The sequence below is a fragment of the Macaca fascicularis genome, chromosome 12, assembly GCF_037993035.2.
Source record: "Macaca fascicularis isolate 582-1 chromosome 12, T2T-MFA8v1.1".
Classification (NCBI taxonomy): Eukaryota; Metazoa; Chordata; class Mammalia; order Primates; family Cercopithecidae; genus Macaca; species Macaca fascicularis.
The window spans coordinates 9,736,417-9,758,152 of NC_088386.1; the positions used below are offsets into that span (position 1 = coordinate 9,736,417).

Below are 21,736 nucleotides of genomic sequence, written 5' to 3' on the forward strand. Positions count from 1 at the left end.
AGTCTTCCCTGCCCTCCTGAATGAACTGCTTGTACCTGAATCCTTATTTCTAAGAACATAGAACACACAGGCAACCAAAGTGAAAAGAGACCCATGGGGCTGTCAAACTTTAAAACTTCTGCACAACAAAGGAAATGATCAACAGAGTGAAACGGTAACTTATAGAATGGGAGAACATGTTGCAAATCCTGTATCTGAGAACAGGCTGATATCCAAAATACATAAAGAACTCTTACAACTCAACAGCAAAAAAAAAAAGCCAGATTAAGATATGGGTGAAGGACTTGAACAGACATTTACCAAAAAGACATTCAAATGTTCACCATCACTAATCATCACGGAAATGAAAATCAAAACCATAAAATCTCACACTTACCAGGACAGCCACTATCAAAAAAAAAAAAAAACCCAGAAAATAACAAGAGTTGGTCAGGATGTGGAGAAATTGGAACTCTTGTGATATACAACAGGATAGTATTCAGCCTTAATAAGGAAATCTACTAGGTACAGAGGTTCACATCTCTAGTCCCAGCTACTTGGGAGGCTGAAGTGAGAGGATCACTTAAGCCCAGGAGTTTGAGGCCAGCCTGGGTAACATAGCAAGACCTCATCTTAAAAAAAGAAGGAAATTCTGTCATATGCTACAACTTAGATGAACCCGGAGGACATTATGCTAAGTGAAATAGACCATTCACAAAAGGACAGATACTGCATGATTTCACTTATATGAGGTATCTAAAGTAGTCAAACTCTTGGAAACAGAAAGTAGAATAGTAGTTGCCAGGGGCTAGGAGGTAGGGGGAAAGGAGTTTTTCAATGGGTGTAGAATTTCAGTTTTGTAAGATAAAAAAGCTCTAGAGATCTGTAACACAACAATGTGCATATAGGTAACATTACTGTACTATACACTTAAAAATGGTTAAGATGGTAAATGCTATTTTTTATCACAACAAATAATAATAAACTGAAAAATATGTAGGTAAGAAATAACTAGAAAGTATCACTAGCAGGCAGGCAATATGATAAAGGGGAAGAAACGTGGTCTTAGCAGTCAGTAGAGCCAGATCTCAGTCCTGGCGCCCCATGACTAGCTGCTAAGTTGGAAATTCCCATTGTTGTATCCCACAGCACTTGGTACACTGAATGCTTTCCTATGGGCAACTTGCTGATACAGAGTCTGTCAGGGAAAGAGGCACTCTGCACCTACAGGAGGTAAGTTGAATTCAGTTTCAGGTGTGTTTCTACGGGGATGGAATTACAGGAGAAAACAGCTTTACTCCTGAGACAACCACAAAACTCTGCTTGGTTTAATGCACAGGAGCCCAACCCAGTGACATCCTGGGTGGGATTTTCCCAGCCACCTCGCTCTGAAGAGTGATGCACAGGACGCCTGCTTGCCAAGCTTCACTGCCCCACAGGTGCACTCTCAGCAGCCACCTGTATGGTCAGTGAAGGGACCTTCACAAATGACAAGAGCTCAAAGGAGGGGAGCCCTGAACCCTAAGTTGGAAGGACAGTAGGAGGGGCAGTGAAAGGTGTTCAGTGGAATTCCAGAAGCCAGGTGAGGAGGAACACCCAGGCGAGAGGAGGTGGATGAACCTACCTAGGCGACAGACATGCTGGGGAGTCCACCGCGGTCTTAGGAGTGGGCTGCTGGTGGTAGGTGTATATCCATTCCCTTCCTCTCTAGGCTCTGCCTCCGAGCTCCTTGGGCGAGAAGCTGTCTCCCTCATCATTAAACATGTCACCCTCTGTGGCAAGCACACAGCAGGTTCTTGGTCAGTGTATGCTGAACTCATTCCTTTAGATTTAGGCTCTAAGGCTCAAAGACATATTGGCACAAAGATGGCCCACTGGGTCTCCACGTGGCTGGAGTGTGACTCAGCCCCTGCCTGCTGCAACATAAATCCTTGTGTTAATGCATAGCCTTGTACAGGGCTTGACATGTGAAGGTGGAAATATATTAATCCAAGGTCTGCACTAATTGGCTCTAACAATCCCAGCCTTGGGCTCCCTGTAACTGCTACCATGCCACTGACCTAATAATGACAATTTATGTGGCAGCAAAAGTGCACAGAATCTGAAGGATTTGTTTTGCTGACTTTAAAGAAAACACTCACGGGTCATAACAATATGAAAATGTTATTTCCCCTGGTGAGCCACATCACAGAAAGCTGGGGACAAAAATCCTATTCAAAGAGATGGTCCCACCAATGCTTTATGCTTTCTCAGTCACAGACTGTGGGGAGACAGGGGACAGATGGGCAGGACATCCATGCTGGCTTCCCTATTGGGTCTGCCTTCTGTAGCCAGGGCTATATGCAGGGGGTTTCCAACTGTAGCAGGGAGATAAAAATTGTTATTTAAAACCCAAATTGACTGTGGCTGCTTTTGCAAGCAGCATGATTCTTTTATATTACAGGCTAGTAGGGTGGAACTCTTCCTGCTTCCATTTTAACTGAGCACCAAGACAACAGACACCCAATGCCGAAGAACCTATAGACACATCTCCAAAGGCGGAATTTATCAAGGTCGGATGCAGAACCTCGTCCACTGCCTGAGAACTCTCTCACCCTCTCCATGAATACAGAAAGCAATTATATCTTTGGAGCACTGTGATCCAGATATGACCACAGATTATACACCACAGACTGTGCTGTGAATCCCACCTCCTGCTACAGGCTCCGTGGCCCCTACAGCTGGAGGATGGGAGGGCTGAGTCCTGACTCCCACCTGAAAAATCAAGAGGTCAAAGGTGAGCAAGAAGAGTTCTGAACAAGAAGAGTGCTGGGCAAAGGATGTGTTTCCCAAGGATCCAATGTGTGCCCCGTGGAAGAGAAAGCCAGCTCTGGGATATCTTAGGGTCAACAGGGCCACCTAGGGGGCCAGAGAGATCTTGATCTCAGCCACAAGAAGTCAGGATAAGACTCCTTGCCTCGGGCTGCCGGAGGTGTCTCTAGCTGCTACCCAGAACACAGGGCTGCTCAAAGGGACGCAGTCAAGGAACCCACCTGGGAAGCTGTGAAGAGCTTTCCAAATCCCAGCACGAGGGATGCAGTCAGCTCTCCGCACCTGCCAGGCCCGGGAAGCAGGAAGCCAGTTCCCCGCAGAGCCAGCAGGAGTGAGATGGACCCTCCCTCCTCCAGCACCTCCAGCATCATCCTGCAAAGGTGGACAAACTAAGAAAAAGCCACTCATGTCCCCAAATCTGAGCCAAGCTGGGAGAGAGGCAAATACTTGTCATCAAATTGAGGTAAGATCTGGGACTGGACATTCGAATTACTGAACTGGGATTTAAAGTCCCTAAAATGGTCTATTACCCAAGAACAGAGAGAGAGGCTGTGGGTCTGATAGTTTCACCCAGGGGCAGAGCAAAGTCACCAGCACTAAGTAACCTTGAAAGGGGAATAGGGGACAAACTAAAGCTGCGTTTGATCCCAGCCCACCAGTCATACATTCCACACCCTGGTTATTATATCAGTGGGGATGAAACCTCTGTTCTCCTTGCATAGACTGAGAGCAGAGAGATGTATTCCAGGATCCATTCTCCCCTCTGCCATGGAGGCAGAACTGTAGCTGGGCACAAGGTTGCAGGCCAGGCCACAGCTCAGGCTCTGCATAGCTCCTGGAGCCAGGTGACTAGGCTCTTGTCCATGGGATATGAGTAGTGACCATACATGCAACTTCCTGGGCTGGTCCTGTGGACACCAGTGTGGACTCTTCCACACATCCTTTCATTCTCACTGGCAGTTCTCCAGCCAGGGGTGGGGGAGCAGCAGATGGAGGGAACTTGCTTCTCTGAATGATCTCATGGAGTGCAGCTGGACTTCCCATCCATCCACAGATCCATTACAGGAGGGGAAAATACGGTCTGTGTTTTGAGGCATTGCCTGGTAAGTTACTTTTACTTCATCTTTACCTTATCAACCCTATCATGGGAAAGCTGCAAAACCTAGAGCAAGTGTCTGTTGCACAGTGCATCACTGGACCGTTGGATTTGCAAAGGGAAGTCCAGAGATGAGTTTCTGGCTAGGGACCACTGAATAGCTCTACATAATACAATAGGAATTTTTTCCAGCATCGTGAGAGATGGAAAGTGGTGATAGGCAAGTGGAAACCAAACACAGTAGGCACCTGGATTTTGAGTAGTTGAGAAGGCTGGAAAGGTTTTTTTCTGAAGAGAAAGAATGCTAATATTCAGTATTAAATTAGCCACTACATGAAGTTTGCTGTAACTTCTCTCACTATTACCTCAGAATTTTTCATAAAAGCCCACCTCACTGAGCTACTTCATGTGCGTTGTTTTGTTTTGTTTATGCTACATTAGGATAATAATTTCAAACTTACTAATTATTGATTTTTTAAAGGCATATGAGAGAAAATAGCATAGTGAGGCCCCATGTGCCCACCACCCAGCCTCAGCACTTAGCAACCCATGGCCAATCTTGCTTCATCGCTACACCCATCCATTTTTTTCCTCCCGAGACAATTCTGAAGCAAATCCTTCTTGATGGGAGTACTCAACACCACTTATAAAGTAGTCTTGCCAAAACAAATCCACAAACCGTTGAAAGGGTTGATTGGATTCTGTTTTGATTTCTTTTGGCAACACGACTTCATAAGTGGTGTTGGAAACTTCCACAGGGAGACACATAATATCCAGCCTTCTCATTTCATGACATTGAAACCATTGATGATCATTCAATGTAGCCATTAATTACTTCACTAGGGCTTGCAAAATGGTGGCATTCTAATTGTATCATTCCTTCTGTATCCATTAGCCTCTGTGAAGAGAAATTTTCCCCAGCAAATTTTTTGGTTATTTGGTTATTCTGAAGTACAGTTGGTATGATAAACACAGGATTAAAAAATTATTAATTTCCTTTTATTTGCCACCTTTCAAAATAATGAATGGGTTCCCTAGAACCCAAGGGTTACAAATGAGGCATATTATTCTTATCATTATCATTATGAACTCCTTATTTAAACATATTTAATGCATTTGATATCATGTAGTTATTCTTATTGATAGTCAAATTGTCTTATGTTCGACCAGTAGAAGCCATTTTGATATGACTCAGTAATCTTGGAGAGTTTTCTCTCCTAAAAGGGAATAAATTAGGCAGGTCTGTTTCTCACATTTGGGTCAATCTCAGGGCAGAATAATGAAGTAGTTTCAAAAAGCATAGCATAAAGTGATAATTTGGCCAAGAGAGAACCTAGCCAGAAGTAACTAGAAATGAGTAACTAGAAGTAACTAGGAATTTACAAAAACTTTGGTGAAGGCATTTGACTTCCCACATGAAGACATAAGATGAAAGATGAAGCCCATGTTATCTGGATAATACAGGCGAAGATACCCACCTCCGACATCTGGTTCATGTAGCACAATTGTGGCAGAAGTGCTATTTTCTTCTCCAGGTTTTTTCCATCCATCCTGCTTACTGAGGCCTTTACCCTCCAGGTGTATCCCTCTGGTGTCTTGAACTCAAGTTCCCACCACCTCAAACTCTTTGTCTAGCATCTCCTCCAGAAAGTGTCTAGTATGCTCATTCTCAGTGAAACATACAGGTTAATCCTAACATTTCACATCTTGCTTAATTAGTTCACTTCCCCTGACAACTCTACTAAGTAGTCAAAATAGCAATAACCCTTCCAGAAAACAAGATGTTTTCTGGAAAAGCCTGGTAAAATGGTAAAGGTCAGAGTCATTCCTTCCAGATTCTAGTCCAGGACCGCCAATAATTAACTGTGTATCCTGGAAAAGCACTTCCCTTCTTTGGGCCCCAGTTTCTCTAGTATCTAAAGCGATTGGAGTCGTGGTGTCAAAAGTCCTTTTCACTTGGAACATTTTGTCGTGTAGGTGAAAAGACATTGAAAGGTAAAAAGCATCATGTTAAGTAAACATGCTTAACTATACAACACTCATTTGAGGCATTGTTTTTCTTTAAAGTGTGTTATTGGAAAACTTTGAGAGAATTATTCAGGTAACTAAAACATTAAGGATTTGAATCCACATGCTGTAGACCACCAGAAAGAAATTTTTGCAAAGCCCATGGTCTATTAACATGCAAAAGTCTCCTGAGATACAGACTTACTCAATGGGAACATTATAGAATAGCATAAATATGACTTGTCTTGATTACATAATTATTTGCTTCCTATCACTTAGGTCTTCCTGGTAAAATTTCAGTTCTTTGAGTTGTGTCTTATCATCAGGGATCCAAGCAAAAATGTGATAGTATATTTTCAGAAATTGATTGATAGCAAATGACCATGCATTACCCCCTATTCCCAGGGCTGGCCCAGAAATAGGCCACACCATAAACCATTAAATGAGTATTTATTGTGTTAAACTCGTGTTCTCAGCCCTGGATCCCCTGGAGATCAAGAAGAAATGTATCTGTTATCAAAGAGTTTACAACCCAGTTGGGAGTAGAAGATAAATGAATACACAAGACATAGCAACCAACAAAACAATAAGTATTGGACTGAAATTGTAAATTGCCTGACACTGCCCTTGAAACATCCTGTCTTCAGAGAAGGAAAGGATCCAGAGAGGGTCTGGGAGCCAAGGCAGGCTCTATGGAGAAGTAAATAAAAGCCAGGACCCTGCTTTACCTTTTCTCAAATAGGAAACACCTATTTTACCGTCATCATATATGATCAGGTGGAAAGGACCAATACTAAGAAAGTGAAAGTTTCCTCAAAACCGTGCACCCAAGAGAAAAAACACTGTTAGTAGGTCAGGATTGGTACACACCTCCTTGGAAGACTCTGTTGGCCGCCTACCAATCTATTCACTCTCTCTTCTAACTTTTGTAACTAACTTTTTATTGGAGTAAAAAATACAAAACATGAGATCTACCTTCTTAACACATTTTTAAGTGTTCATTATAGCATTGCTAACTGTAAACACAACGTTATAAAGGAGATCTCTAGAATTTATTCCTCTTGCACAATGAAATCTTTGTATCCATTGAACAGCAACTCCCCTTTTCCCAGTTCCCCCAACCCCTGGCAACCACCATTCTACATTCTGCTGCGATGACTTTGACTACTCTAGATAATTCATATTAGTGGAATCATGCGGTATTTGTCCTTCTATGACTGGCTTCTTTCACTTAACACAATGTTGTCAAGGTACATTCATGCAGCATACAACAAGATTTCTCTCTTTTTTGTGGCTGAATAATATTCCATTGTACACCACATTTTCTTTATCCATTTGCCCATCAATGGACATTTCCATTGTTTCTGTAACTTGGCTACTGTAGACAAGACTGCAACGAACATGGGAGTGCAGATATCTCTTCAAGATTCTGATTTCAATTATTTTGGATAAATACTGAGAAACAGAATTCCTAGATCCTGTGGTAATTCTATTTTTAATTTTTTGAGGAGCTTCCATACTGTTTTCTATAGTGACTGCACCATTTTATGTCAATACAGGACACATGGGATCCAAGTTCTTCACATCCTCACCAACACTTGTTATATTTTGTGACTTTTTTGGTAATAGCCATCCTAATGGGTATGAGGTGGTATCTCATTGTGGTTTTTATTTGCATTTCCCTGATGATTGGTGATGTTGAGCATTTTTTCATATGTTTGTTGGTCATCTGTATGACTCCTTTGGTTAAACATCTATTTGGGCCTTTTGGGCTTGGTTTGTTGGAGTTTCTTGTATATTTGGGATATTAATACCTTATCAGATATATAATTAGCAAACGTTTTCTCCCATTCCATAGGCAGCCCCTTCACTCTGATTGTTCTCTTTGCAAATGCTTTCAGTTCGATCTAGTCTCATTTGTTTATTTTTGCTTTTGTTGATTTTGGTGTCATATCTAAGAAATTATTGCCAAGACCAATGTCAAGATTTTTCCCTATGTTTCCTTCTAGGAGTTTTACAGTTTCAGGTATTACATTTTAAGTCTTTCATCTATATTGAGCTGACTTTTGTGTACGGTGTAAGATAAAGGTGCAATTTCATTCTTTGGCATGTGGATATCCAGTTTTCCTGACACCATTTGTTGAAGAGACTACTCTTTCCCCATTGTGTCCTCTTGGCACCCTTGTCAAAGATCAAGTGACTGTATAGGCATAGGTTTATTTCTGGGTTCTCTATTCTGTTCCACTGGTTTACAAGTCAGGTTTTATGCCAGTATCATATTGTTTTGGTTACTGTAACTTTACAATATGTTTTGAAATCAGGAGGTATGAGGCCTCTAGCTTTGTTCTTTTTTCTCAAAATTGTTTTGGCTATTCAATGTCCTTTGTTGTTTCTATAAATTTGGGGATTTTTTTCTATTTTTGTAAAAACTGCCACTGGGATTTTGATAGGGGTTGCAGTGAATCTCTAGATTGTTTTGGATTGTGCAGACATTTTAATATCCTTAAGTCTTCTAATTCATGAACACAAGCTATATTTCCATTTATTTATGTCTTTCTTAATTTCCTTCTCTTCTTTCTTGTAAGGATGAATTTGATTTTGTTTGAGCATCAGGAGCCCAAATGATTTCAGAGTTCCCTTTCCAGCCTCAGGGGATAAATATGAGCTAGTATTATTCACCCTGGTAGTTCCATAATTAGTTCTAGAGACTGGTAAGGCTCAGGCATCAGATTCAACCCTAGTTAATTAACATAACGGAAGTTGGCTGGGGCTTTAAGAAGAAGTTTCCCTTCTTAATAAAAGAGAAACACAAGAAGAGATGGTTCTTCCTGACTTTGGACATTGCCATCTAATGAAAGGAAGTCTGAAGGAGTTGCAGCCAACTTACACCCTTTAAAGAAAGTCAAAAGAATGTCTCAGTGGGAAACTAAGAGCCCTGACATTCTTAAGCTGGAAAGTTAGCCAGCCCTATAACCAACCAGGCTCTGACCTCCTGCCATGTAACATAATAAACCTCTCTTAATGTTCAAGGCACTTTTGATTAGGTATTTTGTGACTTGCAGCAGCAAACGTAAACCAAACATCTAAGTTTTCTATATATGAATATACACAATTATACATAAATGAGCATATACCATACAAGGTGCCTCGCGACCTACCTTGTTTCATTTATCAACATGTCATAAGGGTCTCTCCATATCATAAAGAAAGCCTTCTTCACCATATACATGCATATGTTTAAGTCATATATATCTGAAATAGTGCAATAAGGTGCTAAGAACCAAGAACTCCCATTCCAGTTCAGAGTAAGGTACAGTGAACACACTATGTCAAGTCTCTTCCATTGAATGAAATTATAAAACTTGGAAAGAATGCCTGGAGCAGTTATTTGAGAACTATAAAAGTAAATCACAGCAGGTAAATTAAGAAATACCAGAATTCAAAGTATTATACTGTGAGATTGATGGTAATTTTTCTATTTTACCTCCAGTTTCCCCTGGCCTATACCCAAGGAAGCCCAGAATCCAGAAGTGGGTGTCAGGACGTGGACAGAAAGAGCACCAGCAAAGCCCTCTAGTTCTGGTTTAACACGCTGGAAAAAGGTCCTCTAATTCTCAGAGAGAGTGGGGGAAATCCCACACTTTTCTTTTCCTTTTTTTTCTTTTTTTCTTTTTTCATTCCCCATTCTCTTATGTCCTAGCCTCAGGGGAATCTCATGGGAGCAGGGGCTGTGAAAGATGTGGCACCAGGATCCCACAACCACCTAAACTCTCAAACAGGGGAAAGTCTCTCTGTTCAGAAGAGCATGGACAAATCCCCCTTGTTTTTTTTTTTAATCTCAGTGTTTTTCCACTGCTTGTCCCCAGGAGCAGGGGCAACCATAGCAGAGCAGAGTAACTAAAGCCACAGCTTTCTGGCCAGAGGATGAAAAAGGAGAAGCCCCAGGAACCAGAATGCACCAGAAAAATCTCAGAGAAGAAATGCTCTAGATGGCCCACACTCGAGCTGCACATGCGTGGATCTGATCTTCAACAGCAAACCAACGACTTGAGAACTACACTAAGAGGCCACCACCTGCATACCCAACTGGCTGTTGAGGAGCAAATGTGTGCGACAGACATGAATAGCACTATAAATGCTTTTTAAATGAACCCGAAATTGAAACCACATTCCACAGAGGACTGGTCAGCACTCGCAGCCTAAACCCAACCAGGTCGTTGGCCTATTAAAAAAAAATTATCAACTTCTCCATAGGATTTAAATAAGGCACAGAGTTTCATAATATCAAAACATTCAGGACATAATCCAAAATTGCTCAGCAGTTACAGAACCAGGAAAATCTCAATTAGTATGGAAAAAGACAAACAACAGATGCCAACACCAGATGACACAGATGTTGGAATTATCTGACACAGATTTTAGAAAAAATGTTCCAAGAAGTAATGGTTAACACTCCTGAAATGAAAAGGTATAAAGTCTCAGCAGAGAAATCCAAGATAGAAAAAACAACCAAATGGAAATTTTTATATCAGAAAAATACAATAACCAAAATAAAGAACTCACAGGATAGGCTAAAAGCAAAATAGAAATGGCAGGAAAAAAAGTCAGTGGATTGAAGAAAGGTAAATTTTACCAAATGATCAAATATTAGTGTTATCAAAGTCTCAGAAGAAAAAAATAAGTGGTTCTGAACAAGTTTTTGAAGAAATAATGGTTTAAAACTTTCTAAATTTGGCAAAATATGAGCCTACAGATCCAAAAAGCTCAGCAAAGCCAAATAATTCATATCTAGATACATCATCACAAACTTCTAAAATCTAAACACACAAAAAATGTGAAAGCATCTAGAGAAAAATGATACATTAGTTATAGGGAAACAACAATGCAAATGACTGCAAGTTTCTCATCAGAACCCACGAAAATCACAAGAGTGGCAAACTGTTTTTCAACTCCTAAACTAAAAGAATTGTCAAGTCAAAATTCCTTCTTCAGTTAAAAAAAAATCCTTTAAAAATGAAGGTGAAATAGGTAGATCCTCAGATACTCAGATAAAAGGTGTTATTGGTTGAATGTATATGTCCCTCCAAAACTCATATATTGGAACTTAACCCCCAAGGTGATGATAGTATTAACAGGTGAGGCCCTTGGGGGGTGATAAGACCATGAGGGCTCCACCCACACGGGTAGAATTAGTATCCTTATACAAGAGGCTTCAGAGAGCTGCCTCCCAACTTCTGTCCCTTCCACCATATGAAGACACAGCATTCCTCCACTTCCGGAGAATGCAGCAAAAAAAAAAGCACCATCTTGGAAGCAGAGAGCAGCCCTCATCAGATATCAAACCTGCCAGCACCTTGATCTTGGACTTCCCAGCCTCCAGAACTATGAGAAATAAATTTCTGTTATTTATAAATTACCCTGTCTCACATATTTTGTTATAGCAGCCTGAACAAATTAAGACAAAGGGAAACTAAGACAATTAGTTGCCAACAGACCTTCGCTAAAAGAATTACTGAAGGAAATTCTTCACACGGAAGGGAAATTATATCAGAAGTAAACTTGGGGGCAGGCACAGTGGCTCACACCTGTAATTGTAGCACTTTGGGAGACCAAGGCGGGAGGATTGCTTGAGTTCAGGAGTTTGAGACCAACTGGGCAACATAGTGAGACCAGTCTCTATAAAAAAATTTTTTAAAAATTAATTGGGCATGGTAGCTTACACCTGTAGTCCCAGCTATTTGGGAGGCTTAGGTGGGACCACGGATTGCTTGAGCCCAGGAGTTCCAGGCTGCAGTGAGCTGTGATTGTACCACTCCAGCCTGACCCTGTCTCAAAAAATAAATAAATAAATAAATAAATAAATAAATAAATAAATAAATAAAATAGAAGTACACTTGCAGCACCAGGAATAAAGGAAAAATAGTAAATATCTGGGTAAATATATGTACTAGTCCATTTTCACACTGCTGATAAAGACATACCCAAGACTGGGCAATTTTCAAAGGAAAGAGTTTTAATTGGCCTTACAGTTCCACGTGACTGGGAAAGTCTCACAATCATGGCAGAAGGCAAGGAGGAGCAAGTCACATCTTACATGGATGGCAGCAGACAAAGAGAGAGGTTGTGCAGGGAGACTCCCATTTTTCAAAACCATCAGATCTCATGAGATCTATCACAAGATCATAAGATTCACTATCTAGAGAAAAGCACAGGGAAGACCTGCCCCCATGATTCAATTACCTCCCACCAGGTCCCTCCCATAACAAATGGGAATTCAAGATGAGATGTGGGTGGGGACACAGCCAAAGCATATCAATATAGCAGACTATTTTTCCCTCTTGAGTTTTAAAAATATGTTTGAAGGTTGAAATAAAAATTATAGTATTAGCTGATGGATTTTCAATGTAAGTAGATGCAACACATAGAACTATGACAACACAAAGGGAGTATAAACAGAGTTGTATGGTGGTAAGATTAATGATTTTACTTGATTGTAAAACATAGTAAACATTGATTCTAAGTAATCAACCTAATCAGCGTTAATATAAAACATCAGAATTACTTTTCAGAGTAAATCTTAAATGTGAAAAGTTAAGGATATATATATTGTAAACCCTAGAGCAAGCACTAAAATAAATAAACTTATTTATTTATTTATATTTTGGAATATTAAAAATATTCAATTAACCCAAAGAAGGCAGGAAAGGGCATACAGAGGAACAGAAAATAGAGGAAACAAACAGAAAACAAATGAAATGGTAGAGCTAAATCCAAACATATCAATAATTACATTAAATGTAAATGGTCTTAGCTAGGAATTAGCAAACTGACTTCAAATATAATGATATAGGTAAGTTAAAAGTAGAACAATAGAAAAAGATATTTCATGCAAAAATCAATAAAAAGAAAGTTGGGGCTGGGCAGAGTGGCTCACACCTGTAATCCTAGCACTTTGGTAGGCCGAAGCGGGCAGATAACTTGAGGTCAGGAGTTCGAGACCAGCCTGACCAACACAGTGAAATCCCATCTCTACTAAAAATACAAAAATTAACCAGGCATGGTGATGCATGCCTGTAATCCCAGCTACTCAGAGACTGAGACAGAAGAATTGCTTGAACGTGGGAGGCAGAGGTTGCAGTGAGCCAAGATCACACCACTGCACTCCAGCCTGAGCAACAGAGTGAGACTCTGTCAAAAAAAAAAAAAAAAAGGAAGGAAGGAGGGAGGGAGGGAAGGAAGGAAAGGAGGGAGGGAAAGAGAGAGAAAAAACAGAAAGAAAGAGAAAAGAAAGAAAGAAAGAAAGAAAGAAAGAAAGAAAGAAAGAAAGAAAGAAAGAGAGAGAGAGAAATGAAGGAAGGAAGGAAGGAAGGAAGGAAGGAAGGAAGGAAGGAAGGAAGGAAGGAGAAGGAAGGAAGGAAGAAAGAAAGAAAGAAAGAAAGAAAGAAAGAAAGAAAGAAAGAAAGAAAGAAAGAAAGAAAGAAAGAAAGAAGGAGAGAGGGAGAGAAATGAAGGAAGGAAGGAAGGAAGGAAGGAAGGGAGGGAAGGAAGGAAAGTTGAAATGCCTATATCATCAAAACATACTTCAGAGCACTGAATATTATCATAAATAAAGAGACACATTATATAATGATAAAAGGTCCAATTCATCAAGAAGACGTAAGTATTCTAAATGAATAAGCTCCTAACAACAGAACTTCAAAATACATGAAGCAAAAACTGACAGAACTAAAAAAAGAAACAAACAAATCCACAGCTAAAGTTCAAGTCATATTGGTTTCTACTCCTGCGTAACACATCATCACAAATTCACAGGCTGAAAACACAGCACATTAATCATTGCACAGCTTCTGTGGGTGGGGTCTGTGTATGACTTATCTGGATTTTCTGCTTACGGTCTTACAAGGTTGCAATCAAGGTGTTGGCCAGCGCTGTGTTCTCATCTGGAAATCTGACTATGGAAGCTTCTGCTATTAAACTGCCTCAGGTTGTTGGCAGATATCATTTCCCTATGGCTGTAGGGCTGGCAGCCCTAGATTCTTGCTGCTTGTCAGCTGGATACTTCCCTCAACTCCTGGAAACTACCCTGTTTCTGGCCACATGGGCCTCCCAACACAACTATTTACTCCCTCAAGGTCAGCAAAAGAAACTCCTGGAGCATATCTTCTTGGAAGATGGACTCATAAAATGTAACATAATCCCGGAAGTTACATCTATCACCTTTGCCATATCCTGGTGGTTAGAAGTACACCATAGGTCCCACTCATACTCAAGGGGAGAGGATTATACAAGAGTGTGAACAGTACACAGGGACCATTGGGTACCATCCTAGTGTCTGTCCTTTACAGAATCTTCAGTAAACTTTTTTCTCAATAATCAATACAACTAGTACATAGATAATCATCAAATATATAGAACTAAACAACAGCTTTAACCAATTGAATCTAATTGCTATAAGTAGAACCTTTAATCCAATAGCAACAGAATATACATTGTCCTCAAATACACTAATACATATTATATGTATTAGTCATAAAACAAATTTTAACAAATTTAAAGAATTAAAATCATACAGGCGAAGAGTGGTGGCTCGTGCCTGTAATCCCAGCACTCTGGGAGGCCAAGGTGGGAGGATCACAAGGTCAAGAGATAGAGACCATTCTGGCCAACATGGTGAAATCCCGTCTCTACTAAAAACACAAAAATTAGCCAGGCATGGCGGTGCGCCTATAGCCCCAGCTACTCAGGAGACTGAGGCAGGAGAATCGCTTGAACTTGGGAGGCGGAGGTTGCAGTGAGCAGAGATTGTACCACGGCACTCCAGCCTGGTGACAGAGCAAGATTCCGTCTCAAAAAATAAAAAAATAAAAATCATACATAGAATGCTGTCTGACCACAATGGAATTAAACCAGAAACAATAATAGATAACTGAAAAAAATCTTCAAACATTTGGAAATTGAAAATCACACATCTGAATAGTCCATGGGTTAAAGAGGATGTCATAAGGTAAATTAGAAAATCTTTTGAACTGAATGAATGCAGATCTGAATTCTCAAATTTTGTCAGATGCAGCTGAAGCAATACTTACGGGTAATTTAGAGTATTGTATGCTTACATTAAAAAGGAAGAAATGCCTCAAATTAATCATCTAAGCCTCCACTTTTAAAAACTAGAAAAAGAAGAACAAAATACGGCCTAAGCATGTGAAGGACAGAAATAATAAAGATAAGAGCAGAAAACAATGAAATTGAAAACAGAAAAAAAGATAGAAAAAAAACTATAAAAATAAAAGCTAATTTTTTGAAAAGATCAAAAATGGGTAAACCCCTAGTAAGAAAAAGAAGAAGAGAAAAAAAGATACATATTACTAGTATAAGGACTGAAAAATGGAATATCACTACAGACGCCACAGAAATTAAAAATATAATAAAGTGATCAGGCACAGTGGCTCACACCTGTAATCCCAGCTCTTTGGAAGGTCGACGAGGGCAGATTAACTGAGGTCAAGAGTTTGAGACCAGCCTAGCCAACATGGCAAAACCCCATCTCTACTAAAAATACAAAAATTAGCTACGCGTAATGGCTGGCACCTGTAATCCCAGTTACTCAGGAGGCTGAGGCATGCGAATCACTTGAACCCCGAAGGCGGAGGTTGCAGTGAGCTGAGATCGCACCACTGCACTCCAGCCTGGGGGACAGAGAGAGACTCTGTCTCCAAATATATATGTATTTGTATATTATATATAGTATATAATATATTATATATTATATTATGCATATATTATATTATATATTATATTATATAATTATATATAATATATATTACATATAATATATATAATAAAGCAATATCATAAACAGTTCTGTGCAAGAAAATTTGACAATGGAAATGAACCAACTCTTTGAAAACCAAAATAAATAAATTCATTTAAAATAAAACAGATAACCTGTGTAGTCCTATAACTATTAAATATATTAAATTCATACTTTAAAACCTCCTGGAAAAGAAATCTCCAGGCCAGATGGCTTCACTGAAAATTCCACCAAACATTTAAAGAAGAAATAACACTAATCTCTTCTAGCATAGAGTTTGACTCATTTTATGAGTCCAGCATTAGCCTAGTTACAAAGCCAAAAGCAGTACAAGAAAATAAAGTAACAGACCAGTATCTCTCATAAACACAGATGCAAAAATCTACAGCAAAATTTTAGCAAGTTGAATCTAACAATATACAAAAAGAATACTAATTATGGCCAAGTGGGGTTTATTCCAGGAGCACGAGACTGATTCAATATTCAAAAGTCAATCAATCAATATAATATACCACATTAACAATCTAAAAAAGAAAAACTTCATAATCATATAAATTGATACATAAAAGGCATTTGCCAAAATTTAATATCCATTTATTACAAAAACTCTCAACTCACTAGGAATAAAAGTGAACTCTACCTCAAATTAATAAAAGGCATCCACAACAAACCTACAGTAAATGTCATATGTAATGGTAAAAGACAGGATGCTTTCATCCTAAAATTGGGAACAAGGTAAAAATGTCCACTGTCTTCACTTTTATTCAAAATTGTACTAGAAGTTAAAGCCAGAATACTAAGATGATTGAGGGAAAAAGTATACAGATTAAAAAAGAAGTAACAAAACTATCCATTTTCACATATAACATGAGTGTTCACACAGAAAATTCCAAGGAATCAAAAAAAGTAGGGGTAGGGTCTAAGGGTTATAAATGAGGCTAATAGTGAGTTAGGACTAAGGATAATAAGTGAGTTTAGCAAGGTCACAGGATAAAAGGTCAACATTTTAAAATTAATTATATGCCTGAAAACAAAAAATAAAAATAATACCATTTACAACAACTCCAAGAAAATAAAATATTTGGGAATATATCTAACAAAAATTTACAGCACTTATAAACTGAAAACTACAAAACACTGATGAAATAAATAGAACCTAAATAAATGGAAAGACATACAGTGTTCATGAATTGGAAGACTCAGTGCAGTAAAGATGTCAATTCTTCCCAAATTATCTATTGACTTAATGCAATTTCTGTAAAACTCCAAGCCCGATATTTTATAATACAGACAAAGTGATTCTAAAATGTATATGAAAAGCCAAAGAAACTAAAATAGTCAAAATAATTTTGAAAAACAATAAACTTTCAAGACTCAAACTCCCCAATTTCAAGACCTATTATAAAACTACAATATCAAGACAGCATGGTATTAGTGAAGAAATAGACATATGGGTCAATGAAACAAAATGAAGAGTTCAGAAATAGACCCACACAAATATGATAAATTGACAATGATGCAAAGACAATTCACTGGAGGAGGAAAGGATAATTTTTTAACAAATAATACCGGAACGAGTGGACATTCATATGCAAATGAACCTTGACTTGAATCTCACACCCTACATAAAAATTAACTAAAAACAGATTATAAATATAAACTATAAAACTTTAAATAAACACACACACACACACACACAGGAGAAAATCTTCATGACGTGGTAATATGGTTTGGTTTTGTGTCCCCACCCAAATCTCATCTCGAATTGTAATCCCTACATATTGAGGAAGGGACCTGATGGGAGGTGACTGCATCATGGGGGCAGTTCCCCCATACTGTTCTCATGATAGTGAGTAAGTTCTCATGAGATCTCAATGGTTTTATAAGTGTTTAGCAGTTCCTCCTTTGCTAGTGCGCGCTCTCTCTCTCTCTCTCTGTCTCTCTCTACACCTTGTGAAGAAAATGCTTGCTTTCCTTTGTCATCTGCCATGATTGTAAGTTTCCTGAGGCCACCCCAGCCATGCAGAACTGTGGGTTAATTAAACCTTCTTTCTCTATAAATTATCGGGTCTCGTATGTCTTTATAGGAGTGTGAAAATGGACTAATACAGCTGGGATTAGGCAAAGTACTCTGAGACATGATACCAAAAGTACTGTTCTTAAAAGAAGTGGTTGATAAATTGAACTTCATCAAAACTAAGAACTTCTATTCTTTGAAAAACATTGTTAAAAGAAGAAGAAAAAAAGCGAAAAACAGAGAAAATATTTGCAAAGCATGTAGCTGATAAAGACTTGTATCTAGAATGCATAAAGAACTCTCAATTCTGAATAAGAAAACAAACCAGCCACAAATGGGCAAAAGATTTATACAGTCACCTTAGCCAAGATGTACCAGTGGAAAATAAGCATATAAAAATATGCCCATTATCATTCATCCTTACGGAAGTATAAACTAAAATAATGAGATACCACTACACACCTGTTAAAATAGCTTATTGTTGTTGTTGCTCAATGGAAAATCCCAAGTGCTGACAAGGATGCAGAGCAAATGGAACTCCTACACACAGCTGATGCAAATGCAAAATTATATGCTTTAGAATATATGATATGGCAGTTTCTTACAATGTTAAACATATCATACAAACCAGAAATCCCACTTCTAGCTATTTACCCAAGGGAAATTAAAACTTATCTCTGTACAAGCATCTGTACATGAACACTTATGGCAACTTTTCCGTAATCACCCAAAACTGAAAGCAACCCAAAGTTTCCTCAACTGATTAATAGACAAACCATGCTACAACCTTACCATGGAACACTACACACCAATGAAAAAGGAGCAAACCACTGACACACACAACATGGGTGAATGCCAGACGCATTATGCTAAGTGAATGATGTCAGACTCAGAAGGATACATACTGTATAATTCCATTTATATGACATTTTTGCAAGGTCAAAAATATAGGAACATCAAATAGATCAGTGTTTGTCGGGAGCTAGAAGAACTTTAGGGACTACCAAAGTATTGCTTATCCTGATTGTGGTTATACAACTATGCAGTGTTTTTTGTTTGTTTGTTTGTTTTTGTTTTTGTTTTTGTTTTAATTCTCAGAACTATATACTAAACAGGGTGGATTATACTTAAGTTTTTAAATGGAAGGGTGTGGAGTGTAGCATTGTGTATCAATCCTTTTTCTGTTACTTCACCAGGCATGTGCTGAGCCCTTACCCTGCACCAGATGTATGAATTCCCCAGTTCTTGGCACCCAAGATGGCACCTCCCTGTAGACCACAGATAGCTGGGGCACCCAAAGCAGCATGCATTTGGCAGCTGCCTCGCCTCTTGGCCTGATACAACAGAGTTTCATCGCTTAGTTTCCAAGAATGTGTTTGCTTACAACCCACCAGGAGACCAAAATGAGAGCTCTCCAAAGCAATTTTATCCTCTGGTTTTAAGAACAATTTTGCAATGCCTTTATAGAGCCAGCATGAAACTAAGAATGCATACAATCTCAGTAATGGAAAAGCAGAGTGGGTGAGGCCACACCACCCTGAGACTCTCCTCCAAGGATCACTTTGAGTCAGGTCCACCCTGATCCTATTGCCTCTCTTCCTGCTCTCAACAGAAGCTTGATAAGCACATCAGACCAGTGCTGGAAAGCAGGCCTGTATTTTCTCTAGCATGGAGTAATTTCTACCCAGGGACTTCCCTGACACTGTTTGTCAAGCAAATTAGTTTGTCAAGCAAATTAAAAGTAGCTGCTAAAAATGTGACCCTGAGCTGCTATATTCTTGTTACTCTGATCAACCCCACCCCTGCCTCCTGAAATTTACTTAAGGGCAGCCATCTTCTCCGTGGCTCCCCAGTGCCTAGGCCAGTTCTCAGCACACATTAGGTGCTAATATATGGAATCAGTCAGTGAATGAATGAGCAAACATAAAGCCATTCAAATTCATTTATTAAAAAGTACATCTATTAAAGAATTGAATCTACTTGTTGAATGCCTCCCTTCAGTGTCGTTGTGACTGAAGAAACAATGAGAGCAGTATACTCTTCTGATTGATGGGACACTTTTGTGGGGGGCATGGGATGGACCATGTTTCATGTTTGCTTGGCTCAGGAACTTTCCATGTGTACAGACACCCTGACAGATCAGGAAGGCCTCCAAAAGCCTTTCCACGTACATAGCTGTCAGTGTGACTCCAATATCTACTGGAGCAACCCAAACTCTTGACATCTAGGTAAAAGTGAATAAAATCCCTAATTTCAGTGTGTGGAGCCTTCACCAGGATTTTGCAGAATCCCGAGGGACTTCCGGGGGCATGGCCCAGGCAGATTCCGGGCTTTCTTCCACTCACGCCTCCTCTATTCTGTGCCACATCGACTGGTCCAGATGTGAACTGAGGTTTTCCCTAGTTCGTTCTCTCTCTCTCTCTCTCTCTCTCTCTCTGTCACTCACACACACACACTCTCTCTCACACACACACACACACACTCTCTCTCTCTCACACACACACACACACAGCACATAACACAAAACTTTCATATGAAACTTTGGCAAGTAAACTTCACTGAAGACGAGGGGAGGGATATCCATGGGGCCGGCTCCCACAGCATGCAGCCCAGTCAACTCCGAATCAGGTGTCAGGCATTCCTGCTCCCTCTCGGTGACCCGTGCCCAGAGGTCATTGTCTGGACAGCCCCCGCACTGGCTGGAACTCCAGGTTTCCCCATCTTGCCTGCGACTCCCTCCTCTTCCTCCTTCCTCACCTCTCCTCTTTCGAAGGACATAAAACAAATCGTCCTCGTTGTCTCATTAAAAGCAGTGTAGCATCCTTTTTGTGACCTGAGATCCCTCTAGCACCCGTGCCCTCAGGGTCTCGCCCTCTTTCTCAGGGGTGTTTCAAGACTTTTCCCAAAGACAGCTCCTCCCCAGGAGGGACCCAGAGCCTGACAACACCAGTGGCCCTGCCCTAGGACGGGGCACAGCAAGAGCCAGGGTGCTCTGGCCTGGCTCCATCACCACCCCCTCCACGTCAGCGACACCCCTGGCAGAAAAGAGCACAGGACAAGGCCGCGCTTTCCTTGTCCCCCCTTTCATTACGTGTCCAAGTAGTTGGATCTAATCCATTAGGGTCCTGGTCCCTCCCTGGTGCAGGACTCATTAAGCCATCGCTTCACACCTACTATGCACGTCGGGTCCCAGAGCCCTCCCTCTCCCCCCGGCTGTCAGTACCTCAGACTTCAAGCGCCGCCCCCCTTGAAGTACATGGCACCCCCTTTGACCTTCCAGGACCTCACTGCTCCCTCCCAGGGCTCAGGTAGCAGAGTCCAAAGGGAGGCTGCTGTAGAATGGCAGGTAAGGACGCCTGGGGCTAAGCGGACAAGCCATCTCTTCCTGGGTGACAGGAGGCGTAGCTGCAGACCCTGCGGAGTGGGACACTGCACGCTGGCCTCTGAGACCGGACTGCTGGGCCACGGGGCGTGGACCGTTTCGGAGCAGAGCGCACCCTACAGGCACTTTATTTCTGTTTGTGGGAAACATCGTCCTAATAGGCAGACTTTGTTAGAGCACGATGCTTTACTGCCCTCTGCTGGAAGCGTATTGTAATAACTACACAAACCTACCGAGTGAATGGTGCCTGCCTTGGTGTGGCTCCAATGGGCAGTGTTTGTTCCCCACAACAGGCTGACGACCTGCCCTTGGCCCGGCTGCAGTCCCCAGGCACCAAGACACCAGGAGGGGCCGGGTGTGCACAGTAGTGCATCTGCACATGGGCGCAGCAAAGCCACATGTCCCTTCACCATGCCGCCAGCCCATGCTGAGCCCAAGAATCACATGAGGGAGGAGTCTCGTGATAGGCTCAGCCTTTGCAGCAAAATGTCCAGAAAAAAATGAATTTCAAGTAAGTTAAGTCCCAAAGTTGGCAGTAGTACTATGCCCTGAAGAGAAGTCAGACCAAGGTCGGTGTACTGACCTTGTCTTTTGTTTTCTGTATTCTTGATGCTTTGACACTGGGGCCCTTGC

At 40.5% G+C, this 21,736-nt stretch overlaps 1 long non-coding RNA gene across 1 annotated transcript in view; it reads right to left on the minus strand.

Annotated features, from left to right (window-relative positions):
• LOC135966417 (uncharacterized) overlaps positions 1-21,177 on the minus strand; it is a 239,658-nt gene extending 218,481 nt beyond the window's left edge. Inside the window, exon 1 of the long non-coding RNA XR_010579740.1 lies at positions 20,945-21,177. This is a non-coding gene — a long non-coding RNA (uncharacterized lncRNA). The remainder of the gene's footprint in view (positions 1-20,944) is intronic.
• Positions 21,178-21,736: the final 559 nt, after the last annotated feature.